This window comes from Marmota marmota, unplaced genomic scaffold (genome assembly GCF_001458135.2).
Source record: "Marmota marmota marmota unplaced genomic scaffold, marMar, whole genome shotgun sequence".
Lineage (NCBI taxonomy): Eukaryota > Metazoa > Chordata > Mammalia > Rodentia > Sciuridae > Marmota > Marmota marmota.
In genome coordinates, this window is record NW_026000207.1 from 3664812 (window position 1) to 3689868 (window position 25057).

The 25057-nt window shown below is 40.8% G+C and overlaps 1 pseudogene; it reads left to right on the forward strand.

Annotated features, from left to right (window-relative positions):
- The first annotated feature begins 14448 nt into the window (after nucleotides 1-14448).
- On the forward strand, nucleotides 14449-15386 carry LOC107158887 (annotated as a pseudogene).
- The last annotated feature ends 9671 nt before the right edge of the window (nucleotides 15387-25057 follow it).

The following is a 25057-nucleotide window of genomic DNA, read 5'->3' on the forward strand; positions in this document are numbered from 1 at the left end:
GGAGAAAATTTGCAGATGACTTTGGTTTTAGCAATGACTTTTTAGGTACAAACACAAAAGCACATTTATAAAAGAAAGAAGCTAGAGGCTGGGAGAAATACTTGCAAAATATATATCTGATAAAGGGTTTTATGCAAAACTTATTACAAAGACCTCTTAAAAGTCAACAATAATAAAAACAACCCCGATGATAATTGGCTAATGTTCAAAAAAATTTTGCCCAGAGAAGTTAACTAGATGGCAAAAGAACATAAGAAAAGATGCTCATCGTATGTCATTAGGGACCAGAACTTCTCATCCAGAAAGTCCTGCAGCATGTCCCAGGAAGGCAATTTGACCCAGTATGCCATTATTTACAAATGTCCACTTCTAACCACAGCATGACCCAGAGCATTTCAGTGGCCCAAACCATCATCTGGTACCTGGACAGACAATCTGCTGTCCGTTGCTTCTCCTCCCCTATGCTTGGTCCTCATTTGATTGCAGTTGGACCTGCTGATACTATGCTACTCTGTCCCCTACATATGAAGAGAGCAGCATGTGCACCAGAGCCATGCTCAGAGTTGGAAAAAAATTGAGAGCTATGAGGATCATTGTCCATCAGTGCATCATGCTACATGTCCATCTCTCCAACCCTATTGCCTTTATATCAACCCAAACCCCTCTCATCCCTCGCTTCTGTACAGTCCTTCTATTCTATTGTTGTTAGAACAAAAGGACAAGGCTGGACACATACTTCATGGATCAACTCAGTGTTTTATTCAAGAATGGAGTTTTATTCAGGAAGGGAGTAATCCGTCTGATGCACCCACTTTCCTTGTGGAAGATGAGCCCACAGCAGAAGGGAGAATCTATGCTTCTATAGGTTACACTGAAAGTTGACTTAATTAATAAGCTTGTCAGTTTGGGGCACTTAGGTATTTGGGGTCAGTCTTATTGGGTGAGAAGAGGGGGGGTGTCTAGGATCAGTGGTTAGTTTGGAACTTGGGAAACAGGTTTGTGAGAATTAGAAAGTTTTTTTTCCTGGGCAATATTTTTACACAGAAAAGAATACAGGTCCAGGTTCATTGTTCTTTGAATATTTCTTTCCTTTCAGGGTCCCATTGTGCTGTGACTGGGAAAGGATTTATTTTGGGAAAAATCAATGCTTTGGATTTCTTTGTAGGGATTGTTGTGTCACAGGGAAAGAATGCATTGAGAAAGAATCAATGCCATCAATGTGCTGCTTTCCCCTTCACTTCCTCTTCTCAGGCCTTATTATTTTAGGGTTTGTCATTTTTCATGTTCAACAATAGTGTCCCCCAGCATTACGAGAACCACTTACCACACCTTCTTCTGCACACACCATCACCTGTGTCTTCTTTTCTCTTCTCCTATATCTACTCCTAGCCCCAGCATTTTAGCCTATTCCCCATGTTCTCTGCTCAACACCCTGAGCCCTATGGTGCTCAACTTTCAGGCATCCTCAGCTCCTCCTTGAACTGCATGCATGCCCTTGACCCATTATCTAACCTTCTGTTCTTGTCCTTTCCTCCATGTGCTTTAGCCCAGTCATGCCCATGGTCCTCCCCGACTTCCTGTGCTTTCCTGCACACATCTTTCCTGCCTTCCCTTGTCTGTCTTCTCCCCAGGCTCTACCTCCTTTTCTTACACAGTATGTCTACCTTGATTCATTATTTTCCAAGGTCTTCCTCCTCCATCTGGATCCTCCTTTCATATAGCATGCTTTTATCACATGTTTTCCACAAAACCTTTACCCCCTTTTCCCTTTAACTGTGCATTGCCATGTTCCCTTTTATGCCTGTGACACCTTGAAATCCTTATCCTCCTGGAACCCTATATGTTTATACTTTTAATTTCCTTTTGTATGATCTCCCTTTGTAATCTTGAGCCTGGCATTGACTTTAACCCCTGAAAAATGTTTTATTCTCTTCAATATCTTGCTCTTATCATATTACTTTGATAGCCTTGAATGCTGTAGTTTTATCCAGAATTTATGCTCATACCTAAGTTGTTCTGGATTTCTTCTATGCTCAACTGTCTTTCCCATAAAATTAGACTTTCTTACATAAGCCAAGACAAAAAAATGTAGGTTTCTCAAATATTCTCTATAGAATTCACATTCACAGAAAAACATTGTCTCATGTAACATTCTTAGAAGATATAATATGGGTAATGGGAGTAGAGTTACTAGGGCAGTAAAGAGAAAGGTTATTTATATCCCTGTATAATAATGACTTTTACCTCTAAACACGCTCTAACAATCTGTGTCCATTAAAATCTCATATCACCCACTAGCCCTAGGCAGTGCCTGACCCATTGATCATGCTCTGATCTTTCCCCCATCCTTATCTTCACTAACAACTTAACTTCTACTGATCATAGTCTATAGTCTACTGCAACTTGGATAGTTTGGGTTTCCTGTGTCAACCGAGCCTAAATACATAACATTTTTGTGACTCAGAGGGCAACAAATGAAATATTTTAAGAGCATAGCTAAGGATCTGTCTGCCTGTTTTGTATCATAGTTGTGATTATTTTCTGAGTTGAGAAGTGCACAACTCTTGTATAGATTCCAGCAGAGAGGTGTGATTCCCAATTGAGAAACAAGTTACTTTCTTTCTGTGGCAAAGAAGGAGCATTGTGCTCCCACCAACTTCAGTGTTTCCTGCCAACTGCAGTCTGGGAGGTGTGGAGTGGCCCAAGTGGATGCTGCACAAGCAATTTACATCACACCTGATGATCCCTGCACTTACAGAAACAAATTTGTTAAGGAGAACTGCTAACAAACCTTTCTCACCATTTTCTCTAGAGGGAGATGTTACGTTTACTTCTGTTTGTAGAAAATAATTCTATTACAGAAATTGGCACTGAATAGCCCAATCTTCCAAGGCTTTTGCTTTGACAAAACAAAGATATTCCATCAGATGAAATCGTGATCATTACATGAAGAACTGTCCTCCGTTATCCACCACTTATTTTCCCACTGTATTTGCTTCTGGCAATGTTTGCAGGAGTCCATGACTTGTGCAATCATGGACATGTAACTAATTGGAAAGACTGGAAATTAATTTATTTAAAATTCCTCAACAATATGAATTATGTTTACTTGTGGGAGGTGGTGATTCTGAATGATTATCATTCTCCTTCCTGGAATGGAGAGGCTTTGATCATCGCTATGTCTCCTAGTGACTTGGACATTGCCCTGGTCCTGGAGGTTGATGGTGCATCCTCAGAAATAGGCATGTCACCCTGAAGCCCCTTGGGTTGAATTACACTCACCTGTCCTATGTAACCCTGCCCCTCCTGACCTTTTTTGGATGGAACTTTCTAAGAACGAGGGTCCCTCCAAATAAAAGCTCACTTCTGAACCTGTTGCTCTCTGGCCAGCCTCTCATGACTTTTCCTCACTCTCCCATTTGGGGAACTTGAGGCCAAGCGTGGAGGAGCCATCCTGAAGCTTGTTTAAAGGTAAAGTGTGTCTATGTTTTATTTGATGACCAGGGGAATTCACACCAGTGACCTTAAGTTCAGCTGCCTGCGCAGGTCAGGGGTGGCATTTACTGTCAACAGGTTGCCATGCATCAGAACGAGGACCACTAGGTGTATTCTGCTCCATGATGCCCATGTAGATCCCACTTGCAGCCAGATGAGGACCCCAATGCTCATTATGTTTACAATAGAAAGACAAGTGAATTTTTTGATGTTTCTTTGTTTTGAGGATATGAATGACAAAAAATTAGACATTGTGCATAAATTTACAATATATGTACTTAAGATAAGGGGAATTTTCCTCCTTATCCAGTTAAAGCAGAGCCTGGAAACTGTGGAGTCTTCTAATAGGAGAACAATGGGACTTAACTGGGAAGACAGATGGAAATTATGTTATTGATCCTCCATGTCCACCAACTAAGAGTAGAAGAAAGGGGAACATGAAGACTAACAAATGTTCACACAAGGACAAGAATTCTCTGGGTGCTTTTGGACTTGGGAGGATCTGGGGGAAACTTGAATGCTACAATATGTTGAGCCTATTGCTTTTGCCTGTTCAGAATGAGAATCATGGAGCCACTGGACCAGATTTTGATCACAGAAAAGGCAACTTCAGGAATAATGCTGCATATATGATCTTGTGATTTTTGTCATAACCTATGGTAGAACAATTCACATAGTTTGTTTTACTATGTTGTGTTTTCACTGTTCCATTTGCCAAGAACATAGATAGGAAAATGGAATTTTCCATCATGCAAAGGCTCTAGCAGAAGGAAATGGAGACACCAATGTACTTTGGAGTTTTTACTTTAAGATCCTTCCAACAGAAGTTCATGAGGCTGATCATGATGTCCCGGTAGACACTCAAGAGAACACTCCTGCCCACTTGTTGAATATATGAAATCATTTTCCATCCAAGACCATTTCAGAAATATTTCACCCAAAAAGCTGTCATCTGTGAAACTGCATTAGAAAGAACGACAGGGAGCAGGCTCTGCTCAGTTGCATGAGGTTCAAATCTGTGGACCTTAATGGGCTATTATTGCAGGCAAGGACTGGACAGAGGTAAGGAAGAAAGACATTTTCAAGAGTTGCAACTATAGTCTATGATGTCTTATCCCCACCTCCCTGGAGGCCATTCTGTCATTTAGCACCCTTTTTTGGGGATTATGGCAACAGTCATTCTAATGAGCTAAATGGCTCATCAAAATATTTTGTAGCCAGAAACCAGTATGCACTTGAATCCAACAGGTACTCAGGAGACTGGGGCAGGAGGAATACTTGAGCTGAGAGTTTGAGGCCATTCTGGATGAAACAGCAAGAGCCAGGAGTAACGTTTTCATTGTATGCACCTGTGGGATTGGCAAAGACATGAAGCTGCACAAGTGGATGTGGAGAATTCCCAGGAATTATTTTAGATAAGTCATCATTAAAGATCATGCGGTGATAAACTGAGAGAATCAATGAAGACTGTCGCGACCCCTCGCCAGCAAGGGAAAACACGACACAGGATTCTTCTTTCAGCAGTTTATTCAGGCCTTGATTCATGTATCATCTTCTAGTGACCCCTCGCCGAGCGCCCAAGCACAGCCTAATAAAGCCTCCCGCATACCAATCCTAAGCTGCCAGTGGACCTTTCTCATAGGGTGGGAAGGGATTGCACGCCAATTCTCCATATTAGGAGTTGTTTATCACAGGCCACAGTGGAAGCCGGCGCCATCTTCTAATGGCGGCCACGGTCTAATTAGAATGGCTCACCACAGAAGACAGCCATGGAGAGAAATCATGATTCAATTATTTTCAGAAAAAATTGATATAGCCTAGTCATGTTGCAAAAGAGCAACATCAGTCACCTATTAGAACAATTTAGTTCTGAATGAATTTCTGGTGTAAATTTGAAATAAAATTAATGGAACTTTTACAATAACAAAAGTATATTTCTGTACTACTGGGAAATAAATTATGTATCAAACAGCAGACAGGCCTAAAATATGGTTGAAATAAAAAATTAGACCTACATAAACTAAGGACTTGCTCCCTTAAACTACCATAGATGCACATAGGGTGTGTTTGAAAGATATTGATGGGAATAACTTTTACAGAATTCACAATAGAATAAAAATAGGCAAAGAGTTCCAATAAAAATGACAGGAAAATCATTATTCAATGAATGATAAATATGGGAAAAAATTTTAGTGTAATAATGAAGTTTTAAATGCTTTTGGAGATGAGGGATTGCTGTGCTTTGTATGAATTGAAACTCAGAGGAATACATGCCATGCCTTTTGGAAGAAGGTTAGAATATTAACCCACCAGAGGAAATAAGACAAGACACCTGTAGTGCTGACAACAGTTGTCCAACACTCATCAAGTTACTTCCCTTACCTAGTGCATTCCCAAGTTCATCAGGGCAAGAATTCTCACCATGAGCATCACACTATAGGTGATTCAGAGGAGACACAAAGTGTTTTCATTGTGTGGATCAGAAATAAATGTTGGTCTGACTATCTGCTCAGGATGAGGTGATTTTCAGTTTTATCCTCATCTTTATTGTAGGCATGAAGGCATTAGTAACACAGCTGCAATAATACTGAGGGTTTATTCTGTGATTCATGTGAAGTAATTTGCACAGCAGGGTACTTTAAATACCACAATTCTTCAGCACCCCACAACCAGATTTTAGTATCAACATCTGGGATTAACAGTAGTACCTTCAGTGAGGACTTGATTACCTTCTATTTGGAGGCATCCTGGATTGGCATCAGGTCAGGGACATGACTCCATTACTAACTCAGCTCATTGCAAAGGAACAGTTCCTCTACCTTTTCTTCACTGACACTAGATCTAATTTCAAAGCAAATCATTTTCCAAAATGAGTAGTTCCTCAAACCTCTCTCCTGTGACATAGAAAATAATCACCATGTTTCTTTGGGTGCAAGGTGGTGGGCTCATTGTGAGGTCCTGACAGCCAGCATGGAGGGAGGGAGGCAAGTGAACCCTGAGATAAAGGTCTGTGCTCCTGTGACCTCACTTCTCCTCAGGGCTGCAATTATCACTTCACCTTGGAGTCAGTGACAGTGCAGGCCTGGAGGCCAGGACATTGCTGAAAAGCTTTCTCCACACTTGCTAATTACTAATGAAATTAAGATTTTCTTGTTAGTAACTTGACAATAAGTTTTGAGTTAGGGAGAATCTATTGCTTTTCCATGTCTCTGAAGGCTGACAATGTCTCCTATGGAAAGTTCAGGAAATATTGTGATGGGACTTTTGAGGGACTTACAGGAATCTTCTACTAAAAATCTTATTAATTCTTAATATTCAGATGCTTCAGTTTCATGATTCTACCTTACTCTGGAAAAAATAGATTAAGAAAGCATCTAAGAAGGAAATCTAATGAGGTAATCTAAGAAGGCAATCTAATGATAACATAGTGTCATAATTTACATTAGAAAACTCTGGACTCCCTCATTAAAAATGCATAAGATCAGTGTTGGGAAAAAAAAGAAAATGCTGGATGTGTGTGTAATTCAGTTTGAATTAATTTGGAAATGATATGAAAAATTGTAGGCAATAGCATTTTAGACTCCTTCCACTGCTAGGGTAATATAACCAAAACATTATCACTAGAAGAGAGATGCTTGTAAAAGTTTCTCATGAATAAAATCAATAGTATTTGAGACTCAGCCAGTAAATTCTGTCATATTGGTTAACTATCATATTAGCAAATGCTACCATCCCAATCCAACAGCACTGAGTGATTTTCAGAATTAATTATTAAGGAAGTATGCATTAAATAGTAACTAAGGAAGAAATGTTCACTCATATATTTCTGTTGTGATGTAAATTGATGCCAACACTTTGTTGTTATTATCCATCAACTAATAATTATGGAAAATTTTATGTGTCAAATTTAGATTTTATATTTAATTTCAGTTAGAACTATTTCCAACTGATTTCACATAAAATCAACTTTCATATTTTCTTGCTGTTCTGTGGAAGGAATTTTTCATTTGTCTAATTTCATGTATATGTTTTAGCTATTTGTCTTCAAGAAATTGTCCAAGTGAATGTAATCCAAGGATATATGCCTTTAGCAGGTGGAATTATTGTGTATATATAATATAGTAATATACAAAATGGGAAGCAATGTTCCACTGGTGATACCTGCCCTGTTGAATTTTCTATGTTGATTTCTACTGTGTTATTTCCACAATATATATATTCTATTTTTTAAAAATGAATCAGAGGGCCAAGGATATAGCTTAGTTGGTAGAGTACTTGCCTTGCATGTACAAGACCCTGGGTTCAATCCTCAGCACCACAAAGAAAAAAAAAGAAGACAAATTCAGAATTTAAGATTATGAAATATATTTACTGTCCACTTTGATAAAATATGATATTTGGTGTTATTTTAATTATTAAAAACAACTTTTGAATTACTGATATGTACCTTTAAAGCAGTTTTATGTACAAATCAGGAATGAATAACTTAATAAAATTTCACCAAGAACACACACTTTGCATTCAGCTTCTACATGAAAGTATGATTCTGTCAGCCTCAAAGTTTACTCTTGGTGCCTCTGCCATCAACCACAGGCAGTGGAAACGGGGCTCCTCTCAGTGGAATGAGCAGGCTGTGGAATCTAGGCTAAGGACAGTGGAATGATGAATAAACCACAGACACAGGAAATACTCTTTAAAAAGCGGAGCAGGACATGTTAGGGGATCATATGAATCATGATTCCTCACTGAAAAGAGCAAGATGTAGCCGACACTTGCTTTATTTATATCGGGAAACATCATAGGTTTTCCATGGAATATTCTTCCCTGAAAAAGGTAGTAGATAGGCTGTCAGTTTTCAACTGGTTATGCCCATCTCCAGAGCTACTGTGAGAAAACTTTCTAGTAGAGTGGAGATAAAGGTCATGTGCCTTGGACAATCTACTGCATGAATAGTTCCCAAGGTTAAACCTAAATCTCCCTGGCTCCCAAACCTAGAGAAGACCCTCAAGTAATTCACTGGTGGCTTTCTGCAGTAGATCACTCTAGTTTTTTTTTTGTAATTTCTATAAATGAAATAGTTCAGCATGAGCTCTTTTCTATTTGACTGCAAATTTCACACGCCTTAAAGTTTGTATATTCACGTGTGGTTGGTGATAGGATTCCACTGCAGGAAGTCTAGAGGCAACAAATCAAACAGACAAGGTAAGCTCTGGGGTTTTCAAATACCCTGTGGTCACTGGCCTCAGTACATTTGTCTAGGCACTTCTTAGAGAGAAGAAGTTCTTATCTCCCTGTTCTGGGGCTCTCCAGCAGGACAGCAACAGCCCCTGGTTTCTTTCAGGGCCCTGGGCTGCATCACATGGTGCTAGATAACTTGAGGGCAGGAATATGTGAGAGAGGGAGAGATGACATGGTGAGATGGGAAGCCAGACAGCACACAGGGCCTGTCCTCTCTTATTAACAACCCCTCATGAGAATTAGTCAGGTCCATGAACTACCTTGGACATTTCAATGGACCAAGGCTCCAGGGTCCTGTCAACCTTCCCCAAGTCTCACTTCATAAGGGGCCCACCACCTCCTAACATTGCCACACTGGTACCATGTATTCAAGACAAATACCTGGTGACAAACCACAACCAGTAGAGAGGAAATCCATATCTGTCACAGAAAAGGCCAGCCTTCCAAAAGTTCTCTGAAATAGATAATGAGGCACAGACACAAGTGATTCACCCAGGAAAGAAAGAAATAACTGGAAATACCTTGGCAGAACAATGTAAGTCAACATCAATCTTGGGAAAAAATACACATAAAGAACAGTGGTGTTAGTAAAAATGGGGAAGATGGGATCTCCCAGTGCTAAGCCCTTAGAGGTAGAAAGGCATCAAACATAACATATGATTCCTATTAAAACTTACCTATCTGGAGAGGTCAGTAAAAGATAACAAGAATAAATTCATAGGATATTCTGACTGTTGGTGCTCCTGTATTCTAATTGGAAGATTTGCTAAATGAGCAGATTGTAACTGTTGTTTACCTGGGGTAATATATGGGAATCTGGATTGATAAGTTCTTTTTTTTCATTCTAGTGACCATCTTACTCTATTTTTTTGATGTATCATTCCATCTACTTTAATATACACAGTACAACTTAATTGTTTTAAAAATTGAGCATAGTATTTGACTTGACCTTTATCCAAAGAATGACATAAAGTACCCAGCACATACATGAAACTGTGCTCATCATGAGAAATCACTGAGGAAATGCAAAAAAAACACACAGAGAGATTTCTTCCCAAATGTTAGCATCACTAATATAAATAAGACAAGAGACAACAAGTGTTGTCAAGAATGCATTAAAAAGAACACCTCAGACACTGTGGGAGGTCACGTAAATGGGGACATCCTTATGGAAAAAGTGCACAGATTTTTCTGAGATCTTGGAATAAAACTAAAATACCACATAGCAATCTCACCTCTGGGTCGATGTCTGAAGAAGATTCATATCTCAAAGAGACGTGCTCATTGCAGCACCATTCACAAAGGTGATGCATAGAAAAGACCAGAGAGTCCATAGAAAAGACCATAGAAGATGGGGTGTGACTCTTATGTTTGGGACATTATGGAGCCTCCTAAAGAGGGACATCCTGGGGACATATGCTAACTTGGATGGCATGACTCAACACAGACACTGTTTGTTCTCATGCACATGTGGAATCTAAAAAAAACAACTTTGTAGAAACAGCACAACAAAGTTTGTAAAGAATTGTGTGGTGAGGGATGGGGAGAAGTTGATCATGGTTTCTGGTACAACATGAATAGATTCTAAGGATATTCTTACAGCCTGGAGACTGTAGTTATGAACACAGTGTCATTTATCTGAAATGTGCAGAGAGATCTTTAGTGTCCTTACCACACACAAGCACACAGGTAAGTATGTGACTTAATAGGTATGTTACCAAACAGGATTGTGACAATCATTCCACAATGTGTATTTACTAGGTGTCCTTGGACACCTTACATGCGTATAATATGTTTGTCTGTCATACCTCAATAGAAGAAGGTGGAGAAATCTGTGGGACTTCTCCCCTGTATCATAAGTGGGCACACCCCTCAGAGAAAATGCCTGGTCTGCACCCTGTGGGCAGTAGCCAGATGCTGACACCCCTCCAGCCCCTCACATCCCTGAATCCAATCCAAACCCATATCACCACACTCCTAAGTCCTGTGACCTCAGTCACTCCCTGTGATGCCTGTCCTCAGGGCCTCAGGACAAGTGCTCTTCCTCCCATTACCCTACAAGCCCTGTCTTCAGTGCCCTTCATTCTCTTCTCAACTCCCCATTCCAGGGTCTCAGGCCTTTCTCCATGGCCTCTGCCCCACCCAACCAAATGCCCAAGCCTTAACTCTCAGGCTTTGCCAACTCCAAGTTCACTGCAGACTGATCACATCCAGTCCCACCATCCTCCATCTTGGTCCTGGGTGGACACTTCATTGTCTTCTTATTGCACTCAGGTTACCTGCATCTACATCTGGACACTTTCCTTGGTCTCACTGGTGGCCTTGTGAGTCCAGTTACACCACATGGCTATAGAATGCAGCCTTGTAACTGTTCTTGAAATCTGGAAGTGTACAGCTTTGAACTTGGATTTTCTGATGTTCCCCTTGCTAGTCTTTGTTCTCACAGTCCCCTTAGCTCTCTCCGCCCACCTCCTCCCAGCTCCCTCTGGCCAGATGTCTAGGTTCCCCCCACCTTGGCCCATTGCCCCTCTGCAGACTCACCTTCTTCTTGTCACACTGCAGGCCTGTTTTGGACACCCCTCAGTGCAGTACCTCTGACCCCAGGCACATTCACAGTGTCCACATATGGGATTCATGCTTCAGAGACAATCTGCTATGACCACCACCACCCAGTTACCTTCACCTCTGTTCACACTGCTGGCTCCAGAGAGTATCTGCGTTCCCACATGACCATGCGCCCATGTCCCCACTACCTGTTAGTCCACAGGACCTTAAGTCCCTCTGCACTCTGTCCCCTCCTCCCTCAATCCCAGATGTGCACATTAACATTTCTTGGGTATTCCGTGACCTTTTTCCTTTCCCCCTCGACCTTCCCTCCACATTCTCTCTGTCCTGCACATCACAGGATCTGCACTGTCAACCGTGCACATTTCCCCCTTTCTCCATGTCATCCTTTTTCCTCATCTAACATCCATGCCATGGCACTGCCCCAAACACCCCTGCTCCTATAAGACTTGACCTGAATGGCAAACTTCACAGTGTTTATTAAGATGGTAAATATTGACCCTGCAGGGGTGGAGGGATTACAAATATCAGAGCAGACTCCTGTGCTGTGGCCACCTCTTGAAGCTGTTGGTTAAATATTAGCAGCACAGGCATATCTGAGAGAAACTTTAGTGCAGGCCTTTCAAACAGTCTAATCCTGCTGCTGTCACAATTGAGAGAGGTTTTAGATCATTTCGTTTATTGTTAAATTTCTCCCCCATTCAATAAAGTGTGTGATATTGGTACAATATTGTTCTCTGCAATTTTTTTGATAAGAAATTGGCATTGAATTGTGCAAATGGGTCTAAATTTATTTACTTGTATTTGTGCAGATGTGTGCAATGTGTTTTGAGGACAATTATTAGCAACATTTTCTCCTTTTATTCATGTTTTTTAAAAATCTTTCTACTTGTTTTATCTCATTTCATTTCCATTTTAGTACCTTAAATAATCATGCCACTCAGGGAAATAAAGAAAAGGAAGTAACCAGATTTGGGGTAGAAAACTTCTGAAGAAAGCAAGGAATACAATTGGTCATGCATAGCTCACTGCCAGGCTATTCCAGGACAAAATTCCAGGTGAGACTCTGCCTTCCTCCAGGGATCAAGGATACATTAAAGCCTTTCTGAAAACTCTACTATCCCCTTAAGAGGCTGTAGCAAGAAACCTTGTAATTGTTTTGGTAAGTGTCACCTGGGGAGAACGTTGTCAGACGTGTCCTCAGCTCCCCAACCTGCATGCCCATTGCTGCTACAGGCACAGTGATCACTGCAGGTCCATGGGGAGGTGAGGTCACAGAGTCACAGACTCATACCTTAAGAGCTACCTGCTTCCCTGCAGCACATGTCCTGGTCACAGAGGCCTCTGCACTAAGATTACATCGTGTCAAAGAGAAAGGACCTGGTGAGTAATCCAATTTCAGTCTTAGAGTAGCATCAGTAGGGGGAAGACCCATTTCAAGATCTTGGATAAGTGTTCACATCAGAAAAGGGGAGGCTGTATTGAGCCCCATAGATTGTCAGAATCATACAGGAAGTAGATCAAGTGCTGAAGAATGGGCTCAAGACAGTTGAGATAAAAGGGGTGGCAGCCTCAGCCTCCATGTCTGATGGCTCCTGATTAAATAAATGTGATGCTCACTGATAGTGATAGAGATGTCTCAGTCCAAATGAAAAAAAATGTGGTTTTTAAAGTGCACCGGAGATAGTTTTAAAACTATTCCGCTCTTCAGTTTCCTTTACAGGAATTCTATACTGATTATACATCAGTCTTATATCTGGACTTGTAATACCTACATGCTTGGATATAGAGTAGGAATGATTTTAAGGAATCCTCTAGTCCTGTGTAGAAAGTGATGTGAATGGTGATGCTTGAGAGAAAGTATTCTCTAACTCTGGGCCCGGTGCAGACAATGCAGACACTATTTGTAACAGTCTGAAACCTTCAGTCGCCTTTGATTATAGTGAGGCTATTTCCCCTTTAAATTAGTAAGAAGCATTTATGTAGTGGACATAATCATTACAGGTTTCTTGTCTTCCTTGTTAAAAATATTTGCCTGGTTGTAAAAAATCCACCATCTGCTCTAGGAATTTGATAGTGCAGCAGGCTTGAGTGTGAAGGGGTAAAATAGGAAATTTCTTTTTTTGTTTTATTCTGGTAAACCTAAAATTTCTCTAATCAATAACATCATGTGCATTCTAATGACCTCAAAAATCCTACTGTTTGAATTTTAAATGCACATGTTTTCATGCCCACAAGTGCCAGTTTGTGTGGTTGGCTCCTACTGTTTATCATTCCTCAATCTTACTTCTGTGAAATAGTTTTACTTAACATTGGTATTAGTGAACCCACATATGGATCCTCTGCAATGAGTAAATATTTTTTATGCCCTCCACTCATTTAGTCTATGTTCATTCTTAATGTTCCAAAGCTGAGGACTTGGCCTATGATTGTGGAACCATTCCTGTGATATGTATCATTGTACTTTGTTCCTAACGTGTGACCAAGTGAGTCATGGCATAGCTGTGCTGATGAGGAGCCAGTCCTTCATCACTGCAGGTAACTCACCATGGGACAGGTGCCTGCAGTGCTATAACTCCCTCAGTGCATCTTCAGTTATTATAATATCTAAATGATCCCTCCTAATTGATATTGCATGTAGAATAAATCTTTAGGAGCAAATGGAAGTTATAAAATAGCACTCGTTTAGAAGATTGTAGAAAAGCAGAAGTAAATATGAGCTGAATTGATAGAAAAACCGCACTCACTGGCTTTAGGGACAGTTGGTGTTTCACCTATCCTCCCTATAAACACTCAGTTTCAAGGCCCCTCTCTGCATCTCAACAGAGTAGGAATTTGGACAGAGACTTATCCTCCATGTGCCCAAGTTCTCCTGGTCCTCATGCAAAGTCATCTCAGCCCCTGGCTCATGGTGTAAAGTTTCAAGAATCACAATGTGCTGCCTGCACAGCAGGGATTTACACACACTTCATGCCTTAACTAGTCATAGGAGCCTCATCAAAACCTTCTAGTGAAAATAAAACTTTAAGTTTTCACAGTGGGAACTCTGTAGAGTGGGCAATGATAAGTCACTGCTGATGGGACATGTGCAGCCCAGGCCTCCTGTTCCCCTGCAGGTCCCTCTGGCTTCAAATGCAGGAAACTGGCAGGATGGCAGCCAGTGATGTGGCTGTAGGAATCATCTTCCTGTCACAGACTGTGGTTGGAGCTCTGGGCAATTCCTCTCTTCTCCTACATTATGTGGTCCTTTACTTCACTGGGTGCAGGGTAAGACACACAGACTTGATTCTTCAGCACTTGATTGTGGCCAACTTGTTAGCTCTCCTGTGTAGAGGAGTTCCCCAGACAATGGCAGCTTTTGGAATGAAATATTTCACCAGTGATTTTGATTGCAAGCTGCTGTTTGCTCTTCACAAGATGGGTAGAAACATGTCCATGTGGAGCACCTGCCTCCTAAGCATCTTTCAGGCCATTAAGATTAGTTCTGGGAACTCCAGGTGGGTTGAGCTTAAAATGAAAGCTCCCAGATACATCATTTCCTGCATATACCTGAGCTGGGTCCTATCCCTTTTTTTAAATGTTATAAATTTTATGTACATGACTGAAAAAAAAGGAACAAAACCATCACCAATGTAAAAGACTATGGGTACTGTTCTAGCGTCCATCATGACCCAACCACTGATTCACTGATTGCAGTATTGCTAACATTCCCTGATGCTATGTGCGTGGGGCTTATTCTCTGGGCCAGCAGCTCCATGGTACTCGTCCTGCACAGGCACAAGCAGAGAATGCAGCAAGTTCATAAGACCAGCTCCTCAAGGTGCTCCCCTGAGTCCAGAGCCACCAAAAACATCCTCCTCCTGGTGAGCACCTTTGTCTCCTTTTACACACTTTCCTGCATCTTTCAGGTTTGTATGAGTGTTATGTACAGTCCTAGCTGGTTTGCGGTAAATGCAGGTTTTATTATTGCTGGGTGTTTCCCAGCTGTCAGCCCCTTTCTGTTCATGAGCCGAGACTATAGTGTATCTGGGCTCTTCTTTACCTGGATACAGAATAAAGGAACCCGTGATATCAAGGGAAAGTTGTAAATTGTAAGATTTTGCACAATTAGATTTTTTTGTTCTTACCCATGAAGTTATAAAAATAGTAATGCATAGTGCTATCACTTGTGAGTGGTGGTTTATATATAGACACTTTTATATATGTGTGTTGCATGTGTATATGTGAGTATTTGTATACACAAGCATGTGTGCATGCATATAGTTGGGTTATGTTTATAGCCATCAAGCAACAGTTCTGGAAAATTATAGGTAGTGAATGGAAGTTTCTGATTTAAAATCGTACTAATCAAAGCAATGGTAAATACTTTAACATAATATATACCTTTTGATTATTTTCCTGATATTCTAGTTGATTAAGTTATTAAAACATGTGGACTCTTTTATTTATTACTTTTATATTTATCTCATCTATATTTTTGAGGAAAATACCAAAGTGAACTGTGTCAAACAATATTCATCTTTATCCAGTGAAATTAGACTTGTATATTTCACACATTGTTGGACCTAAGGGAAAGCAGTGACATTCTAATGTCCCTGTTTATGACATACGTTATATTGAATTTCCTTTGTTGGTTGTTGCTGTGTTATTTTCATTATGCACTTTTCTTCTTTTCAAAAGCTAATTATTATATGAACTTCCTTAAGACACTGGCCATGCTGACAACAGAAAACACTGGGGTAATAACATATTTTGTTATAAGTGAATTTGTACATATATATGTTAACACTACTCTAATGGACAAGTCTGGCAAGTGATGCTCAACTGTTGTGGGCTGATTGCTCAGAAAACACTCTCAGCCGGAATTTTGTCCAAATTAGAGAGTTTTATTTAGTCAGCTGGTGACTGTTCCCCTGCAGGAAGGACCTGAATTGTCTCTGCCAGGAATGTCACCGGGTCCAAGTTGTGTGGGGTTTATAAGGGGAAATAACCACATCCTTGAAAGGTAGGTGCAGGCAATGGAGCAGTACATAAGGGCTGAGAAAGCATTTAGTAGAGCAAAAACAGACAACCACATCCTGGGTTTGAGCACATTTGTCAGCATATAAAGTACAGAAAAATGATATTTAGCATTTTAGAAACTTCTTAACATTATTTGTTTTATAACAATTATCTCATAATCCCATTATCCTACTTATTAATATTTTATAAGCTATAATTTATAATCTCTAATCTATATTAATTAAATTCAGACCATAGCATTCCTCACTGGTTTTGGGGGATATAATCAAATCATTGATTCCTCTGTATATGTTGGGACATAATTATCCCTTAAAACCAGTAACTTTATAGATAGTATCTGTTGTTTTATATACTAAATCTGAAAGTTTAGAATACATGGTCTGATTAAGAGTCCTAGGAGTATTAACAGCAAAGGACTCGCTATGGCCAATAAGAGAGTGGTGGACCATGGAGACCAAGAAAACAAATTTTGATACTAATTATTTTAGTCTTTTTGTTTGTTTGTTTAATCTTTTTTGAACCAGTGACAAGTTTTCTCTTATTACCCAGGAGTGGTTAGTATGGAAACAACACATTTCTCCTAAGGTCATACAAAGACCACCTTGTTTCAGAAACAGAAGGTTTTGTTCTCTTCTATTTTGTAACATTATTTCTGCCAAGGAATTGAGAGAACTTTTATATTTGTTGGCTGACAGTTTTAATTGTGTAAGACTATGTGTCTGCTTAAGGTTTTGAAAGGTTGTTTTAGCAACTCAGACCTTATAACAATTTTTGGTCCCAAATTAGCCTCCATTTTGTGACTTTACCCTATTCTATATTTACATTGACTGTATTTTTCTCTTCTAATTTTAGGGATTTCTTACTCTTGTAATAAAAAGGGCAACAACAGCTCTTGCTGTTTCAAGCTGAGAGGGGGTGATGTGCAGCAGGGCAAGCCATTTGGAGTCCCTTTTAAGAAATTGGGTTGATCAAAGGGGTCCATGATGAAAGTCTGGTTCATGAAGAACAGGTCATAAAGTCACCTGGGGATTGATGGTTTTATTAGGGAAACTAAAAGCAAGAGTCCTGAAATAAAATTAATATAAAATAAATGATGCATCATTTATAACATGTTGAAATTAATATTTTTTCTTCATCAAGAGCAAGAACTGAGAAGGTGTCCCCATAACAAGGCCTCATAAAGAATAATAAGGACTTTATTTGGTAATGTAAACCTCTAATATTGTCAGAGTTATCAGGAATGTAAACACAACTGTTAGTTACGTTACTTAATGTCATCTGATTTTAATAAAATATCGTTTAATTGGCATGTCCTTTGAACTTAGTAGAGATTCTTCTATCTTTGTTTCTTAGGGATAGAGAATACCTGTGTAGGAGCTTAGAGATCTGAAGGCCTTAAAGTGACTAAGAACTTTTAATGTGGCCAGTTTTTTTTTTTAATTTTTATTGTTGGTTGTTCAAAACATTACATAGTTCTTGATATATCATATTTCACATTTTGATTCAAGTGGGTTATGAACTCCCATTTTTACCCCGTATACAAATTGCAGAATCACATCAGTTACACATCCATTGATTTACATATTGCCATACTAGTGTCTGTTGTATTCTGCTGCCTTTCCTATCCTCTACTATCCCCCCTCCCCTCCCCTCCCCTCCCCTCTTCTGTCTCTACCCCCTCTACTGTCATTCATTTCTCCCCCTTGTATTATTTTCCCCTTTCCCCTCACTTCCTCTTGTATGAAATTTTGTATAACCCTGAGGGTCTCCTTCCACTTCCATGCAATTTCCCTTCTCTCTCCCTTTCCCTCCCACCTCTCATCCCAGTTTAATGTTAATCTTCTTCTCATGCTCTTCGTCCCTACTCTGTTCTTAGTTACTCTCCTTATATCAAATAAGACATTTGGCATTTGTTTTTTAGGGATTGGCTAGCTTCATTTAGCATAATCTGCTCTAATGCCATCCATTTCCNCTAGTAATTTGAGTTCTCTCTCTTCTTGTACATACTAAATATGTTTTTACTCTTGTTGATTTAGAGTTTTCCTTGTAAACTTTAACTACTGCTATTAATACCTTATAAAAACCATCATATACAGACAGATTGTAAATAAAGGAGATAAAACTGTAACGCTATAAACATTAAAGTTAAAGCTCAGTCCTCTTACTTTAAAACTGGTAAGACTGACTTGCTAGATGTTTAAGGGCAAGGTTTAAATATTAAGGGTAAAAAAGGGGCCAAAACCCCAATATTTGTCTCTTGTCCTTAGTCAGCTTGAACCTAGGGAGCAAGGGGAAGAACTCTGGGCCACATAACCTACTGATCAGGAAGATTAATGAGGTCACAGAGAATGGAAGCCAGTGAGTGCATGTGCTGCAGAAGAGGAAGGTCATTGGAAAAAGGAGACATCCCTGATGCTTCAAGGGAAGCCACATGGCCAGTGGGTGTCAACACATCCTCACGCAGATGGCACTAGCAGAGCTAAGAGGCTGCTCACAAGTTCCCCCAGAGTGACTGCCAAGGGGAACTCACGTGACTCTTAACAATAGCTAGAACCAAGGTCCATTTGACCATGTTGATCTTAAACACCTATTAAAAACAGTTAAAACCAAGAAACTACAAATTCTAGACATTTACTGTAATTTAAGATACACATTTATGTTAGAGCCCCCCTACCCAAAAATAAATAAGATTTTTTAAAAAAAAAACTGCCAAAATTAAAAGTTCTTAGTCAGTTTAAGGCCTACAGATCTCTAAGCTCCTACACAGGTATTCTCTATCCCTAAGAGACAAAGATAAAGGGTTCTCTACTAAGTTCAAAGGACATGCCGATAAAAAGATATTTTACAGAAATCAGATGACATTAAGTAACTTAATGAAGTGTTCTGATTATATTCCTGATAACTCTGACAATATTAGAGGTTTACATTCCCAAATAAAGGCCTTATTCGGCTTTATGAGGCCTTGTTATGGGGACATCTTCTCAGTTTTTGCACTTACTGATGAAAGAATATTAAATACTACATGTTACACTTGATGCAACATTTATTTTATATTACTCTCATTTCAGGACTCCTGTCTTTTGTTCCCCTCATAAAAGCACCAACCCCCAGGTGACTTTATGACCTGTTCTTCATGAACCAGACTTTCATCATGGACCCCTTTGATCAACCCAGTTCTCAAAAAGGGACTCCAAAAGGCTTGCCCCGCTGCACATCACCCCCCCGCCCCCAGCTTGAAAAAATGAGAGCTGTTGTTGCCCTTTTTCTTACAGGAGTAGGAAATCCCTAAAATTAGAAGGGAAAATACAATCAATGTAAATAGGGAATAGGGTCAAGTCACAAAGTGGAGGCTAATTTGGGTCCAAAAATTGTTAGAAGTTCTGAGCTGCTAAAACAACATTTCAAAGGCTTAAGCAGACACATAGACTTAGACGTAACACAATTAGAACAGTCAGTCAACAAGGTTAAAAGCTCTCTCAATTCCTTGGCAGAAATAATGTTACAAAATAGGAGAGAACTAAACCTTCTGTTTTTGAAACAAGATTGTCTCTGCATGGCCTTAGGAGAAATATGTTGTTTCTATATTAACCACTCCTGGGTAATAAGAGACAACTTATCACAGATGCAAAAAAAGATTAAAGGAATAAAAAGACTAAAAAAATTAGTAGCAAAATTTGTTTTCTTGGTCTCCATGGCTCACCACTCTCATGGATAGACCTTTGCCCGCGGAGGGGCAGAGCTGCCAACCATGCCTGCAAGGTAGGTGGACCTCCGATCCCCCGGCAGAACAGGCCCAGCGGCCTGATGAGGGGCAGAGCCGCCCCCTCCCCCCGTGCCTGCAAGGTAGGCGGAACTGTGACCACCGACAGAACAGGCCCAGCGGACCACGGAGGGGCAGAGCCGCCCCCCGCGCCTGCAAGTTAGGCGGACCTGTGACCCACCAGCAGAACAGGCCCAGCATCCCGCGGAGGGGCAGAGCTGCCCCACGCGCCTGCAAGGTAGGCGGACCTGCGAACACCAACAGAACAGGCCAGACCTTCAACCAACAGACAGAACAGGCCCAGCGGCCTGCGGAAGGGTAGAGCCGCCCGCCCCCGTGCCTGCAAGGTAGGCGGACCTGCGACCCACCGGCAGAACAGGCCCAGCGGCCTGCAGAGGGGCAGTGCCGCTGCCTGCGCCTGCAAAGTAGGCAGAATTGCGACCACCGACAGAACAAGCCCAGCGGCCCGCAGAGGGGCAGAGCCGCTGCCTGCGCCTGCAAGGTAGGCGGACCTGCTACCGCCCGGCAGAACAGGCCCAGCGGCCTGCGGGCGTGGTAGGCACATTGCCCCAATTGGAGGAGGGGCAGAGCCACTGCCCGTGCCTGTGAGGGAGACTTTGCAACTATACAAGAGCAATATGAATATATAGGGGGAAAATTCAATAGCACAACAGTTTCACCAAGTAGAAAGGAACGCGAACAGTATGAAGAGACAAGGAAAGAAAGAACCACAAGCAATGCAGGTCAACTCAACGTTAGAAGAGGTAATAGCTGCAGCAGATGGAATGTCAGATAAAGAATTCAGGATATACATGCTTCAGATGATCTGGAGTCTCAAGGAAGACATCAGACAGCAAAATCAGACAATGAAAGATCACTTCAACAATGAATTACATAATTATGTTGAAGAAAAATTTTAGAAACAATGGATATTAGACATTTTATAGACATTATAGACATTTTATTAACAACTGACCACCTAGAGAAGCTTGTGAATTAGTAGCCTTAGATGCCATGACCAGCACAGACAAACTAGCAGGTCTAGTGAAGGGTGATGGAAGATTGAAAGAAATAAAGGTCACACAGGCAGATCTTGAAGATAAAACAGCTGGGATTGGGTGGAGTGCTGCTCTCTGATGAAGAAGCTGGTCTAAAGAATTACACCAGAAAATCTGTATTATACATTTCTCATTAATCAGATTAAAGACTACGCAAGCATTATTCTTGGTATTCATGAAAGTTAGAGTTAGCAATACTATGCAGCTATTTCCTCAATTACATTCTACAGTTGCAATGTGCATGTTAGGAGCACTGTGCAGCTCTCAAGAAAGTCCATTGTCTAAAGTTACTAATTCATGGCAGATTCAGGAGCAACGGGTGAACCATTGTGGTTATTTTAGCAAGGAAGGTCCTTCATTCCCAGGAGCTGTGTGCCTGAGAATAAGGTCAAAGATGATAAGACTCTGGCAACAGAGTCTCCCTATGGAGAGCATCACCTTAGCAACTTGGCATTCTACATCTTTGCATAGGAACTTTCCCAGTCACCACGCATGCCACAACCATGAAGTAATCAGGGACCCCGATCTCAAACACTGGTCTCCCAGTCACTATCACCAATATCCACACTTAGAAACATTTTTGTTTGCCCAATTTAAATTGAACTTTTTGAATTACATGAACCAAAGGTATTTGGATCCATCTTTAAATTTTAATTTATGAGCGCATATGTCAATTTTGGTACCAAACCTAAGTACACATGAGAATATACAAAACAAACAAAAGCTGTTTTCTCATTCCTGAAAATGGGACGGGAAACATTGAAGAGGTGTACAGGACAAATGGGAGGTGGACTGACTTGGATTTGTAATAACCAGTCAAAGACAACAGAACATACAACAGGTAAGGAGCCAAAGACATATTTAACCTACAGAAGATCAGACCTGAACCAGTGGGCTGGAGGGTGACACTCACCACAGCCCTGAACTTGGGAAATATCACTGCATCCAGCTATCCCTGTGTTCCCTGATGTGGATCCACACAGACCAGACCTACCATCCCCGGGAAGAACAGGAAGTTCTCAGCAAAGGAATCCATGGGTTGGCAGGAGCCAATGCAGACAGTACCTGGGGCTGAGGAATGCGTGTCAGGGGCCTTCCCTAGATTGTTTATAGCTTGCTGTGCCTCCTGGGTGTTACTGAGTAATCTTCTGCCTGCAAGAAAATGGATCTCACTGTGACCTCCAAATGTTGTCAGCTGGTCACTCAGAAAATATTCTCAGTCCAAATTTTGTCCAAATTAGAGTTTTTTTTTTATTTAGCCAGCCGGCAACTGATCCCCTTCAGGACCTGAATTATCTCTGCCAGGAACATCACCGGGTCCAAGTTGTGTGGGGTTTATAAGGGGAAAAAAAAACACATCTTTGAAATTGTAGGTGCAGGCAAGCAAGCAGGACACAAGGGATGAGAAAGCAGTTTGAAGAGCAAAAACAGACAACCACATCCTGGGTTCGAGCATATTTGTGGGCATATGAAATAAAAAATAATAATTTTTACCATCTTAGAAACAGCTTAACATTATTTATTTTATAATGTTCATCACATAATCCTATCATAATCCTACTTATTAATATTTTATGACATATAATTTATAATTTATAATCAATATTGATTAAGCTCAGACCATAACACAACAAAATCACACAAAGTAACCACACACCTTGCATGTAGCTGCTTTGTTGAAAAGCAGTGCCCTTGGTTTCTATGAAAATTCCTCTTGCATCTCCCAACACCATTCCCCAAAGTGACCAGGATATGACGCAGTATATCACCTGTTTTATACTGTACACGATAGAAACTGTTCTGTGAACCCTTTTATATTTGATTTAGAAAATTCCATAAATTTTAAATAATTTTCTTCCACCTGTTTTTGGCAATGAATTCAACATCAAGTATTTCAAATAGTTAATTTTAGCATTCCTCTCTTGATGTACTCGTGCCCTGGTATGGGTATGATTTTGGTTTTCCATTAAAATGTTTTTGAGTTGAAAGCCTTGTCTCTGTAGTTGTGTATTGGTGGAGGCAAGGAGAAGGGCCTTGGGTCCTGGGGCAGTCACCCTTGCAAGGGCAAATGGTGATTTCCTGGAGTATACCAGCTCCCATGAGAATGGGTGGTCCTACAGCAAGTGCAGGTGTCTCCTCTGTCTCTCCCTCACTGTCCTACCCTGTGGTCTCTTCTGCACATGCTCCCACCATTGAGATTCCCTCTGTTCTGAGGCCTTCACCAGAGCTGAGCAGATGCTGGCAACATGCTCTTCAATCTGAAGAAATATGAACTGAATTAATTCCTTTTCTATACAAAGTACCCACCCACAGGTACTTCGTCACAGCAGTGGAGACAGGTGAGCACTTGGTAGGGTTTTTGTGTGTGGAGCGTCAAGATCAGCACTGGCTGGTAGGTTCTGCAACATGTTGTCATGATGCTTGTGTGTATCTCTGCTGGGGATGTATGCAGTGGTGCCCTTGTTGGTCATATGTTTACACCTAGATAGCTCGAGGATGTATTTCCAAACAGTTTGCCAAATGCCTGTAGGAATTTCACACCACCAGTTCCTCCTGTTTTTATTATTTATAAATATGAACAAAATGATTTTATTAATCACAGCATGAAAATACCATGAACTCCTATTAGAAGTTTCCAAGGATAAATAAGGTGTTGTAAAATTTACCTTTCCCATATGCACTTGACAGGAAAATATTACATTTTATGGAGGTTCTTGTTGTCATGGATTGATTTCAACTGAACATTAAAAAAAAAGTAAAAATCAAGTTATATATATTCTCCATGGGTGCCAAGACACGATTAGAAAGATGACCATCACCTCTGTGAGGGTGGCCATCAGCAGGATCAGGACTGATTTGCTGAACATCCACAACCACCTTTGCACTGTAGCCGTTACCTCAGGGCCTTTCTCTTGATGAGGCCAGGGCTGGCTCAGGACACCACCAGCACAGCTTGTCTTGCTGAAGACCAGGTACTTGATTGAACAAGACTCAAGGGAGGGGCTGGGGATGTGGCTCAAGCGGTAGCGCACTCGCCTGGCATGCGTGCGGCCCGGGTTTGATCCTCAGCACCACATACAAACAAAGATGTCATGTCTGCTGAAAATTAAAAAATAAATATTAAAAAAATTCTCTCTCTCTCTTTTAAAAAAAAAGAAGAAGAAAGAAAACTATAATTTAAAAAAAAAAAGACTCAAGGGAGTTTCCCTTCTCAATATTGCTCTTTTGGAGCAGAAACAAATACCTTTGTGTGATATGTATGCAGAGGAGCAAATACAAAATGCAGCTATTGTGAATCTCATGGTTGCAATTCAACAGGGACAATGAATTATTATTAGGAATGTCTCTGAAGGGTTTTCCTATTTCAAGCAACATCCTTCTGATAATTTTCAAAACCAACTTTCTATATTTGTAGAGGACTGAATAAACACAAGCTATGTGATCTGTATTGAGGGTATTTCTTGTATCAACTATACTTTGCCCCCAATAAGGCTTAGAGTTTCTGTCTCAAACACTTTCTGCAAATAAAGCATCTTTAAGTAAGTTGTGTTTTTATGCAACATGTTTTCCATCTATCCCCCATGAAAACAGATCTAAGCATGCACATACTTACACTGCATAAATACAAGTGTACAGGTGAGCTAGTTTACCACTAGAATGAGAGGAGACAAGTGAGAGTGCAGCATGGTCTTCCCTAGACACACTTCTTTGTCGAGGAAGGCAGGGAGCCCGTGTGCAGATGCCAAGTGGTCATAGGAAGGTCCCCCTCATCTGTGAACCCGCATCACCAGGTCCGCCCAGCACAGCTGTGTGCCCATCTGCTTCCCCTGCAGCCCTGGATCTCAGGTAACATCTGCCAGAATCGAGAGGTCCTCGGTTCAGCATCCAAGGCTGTTGGCAACCTTTCCAGAACTCTCCC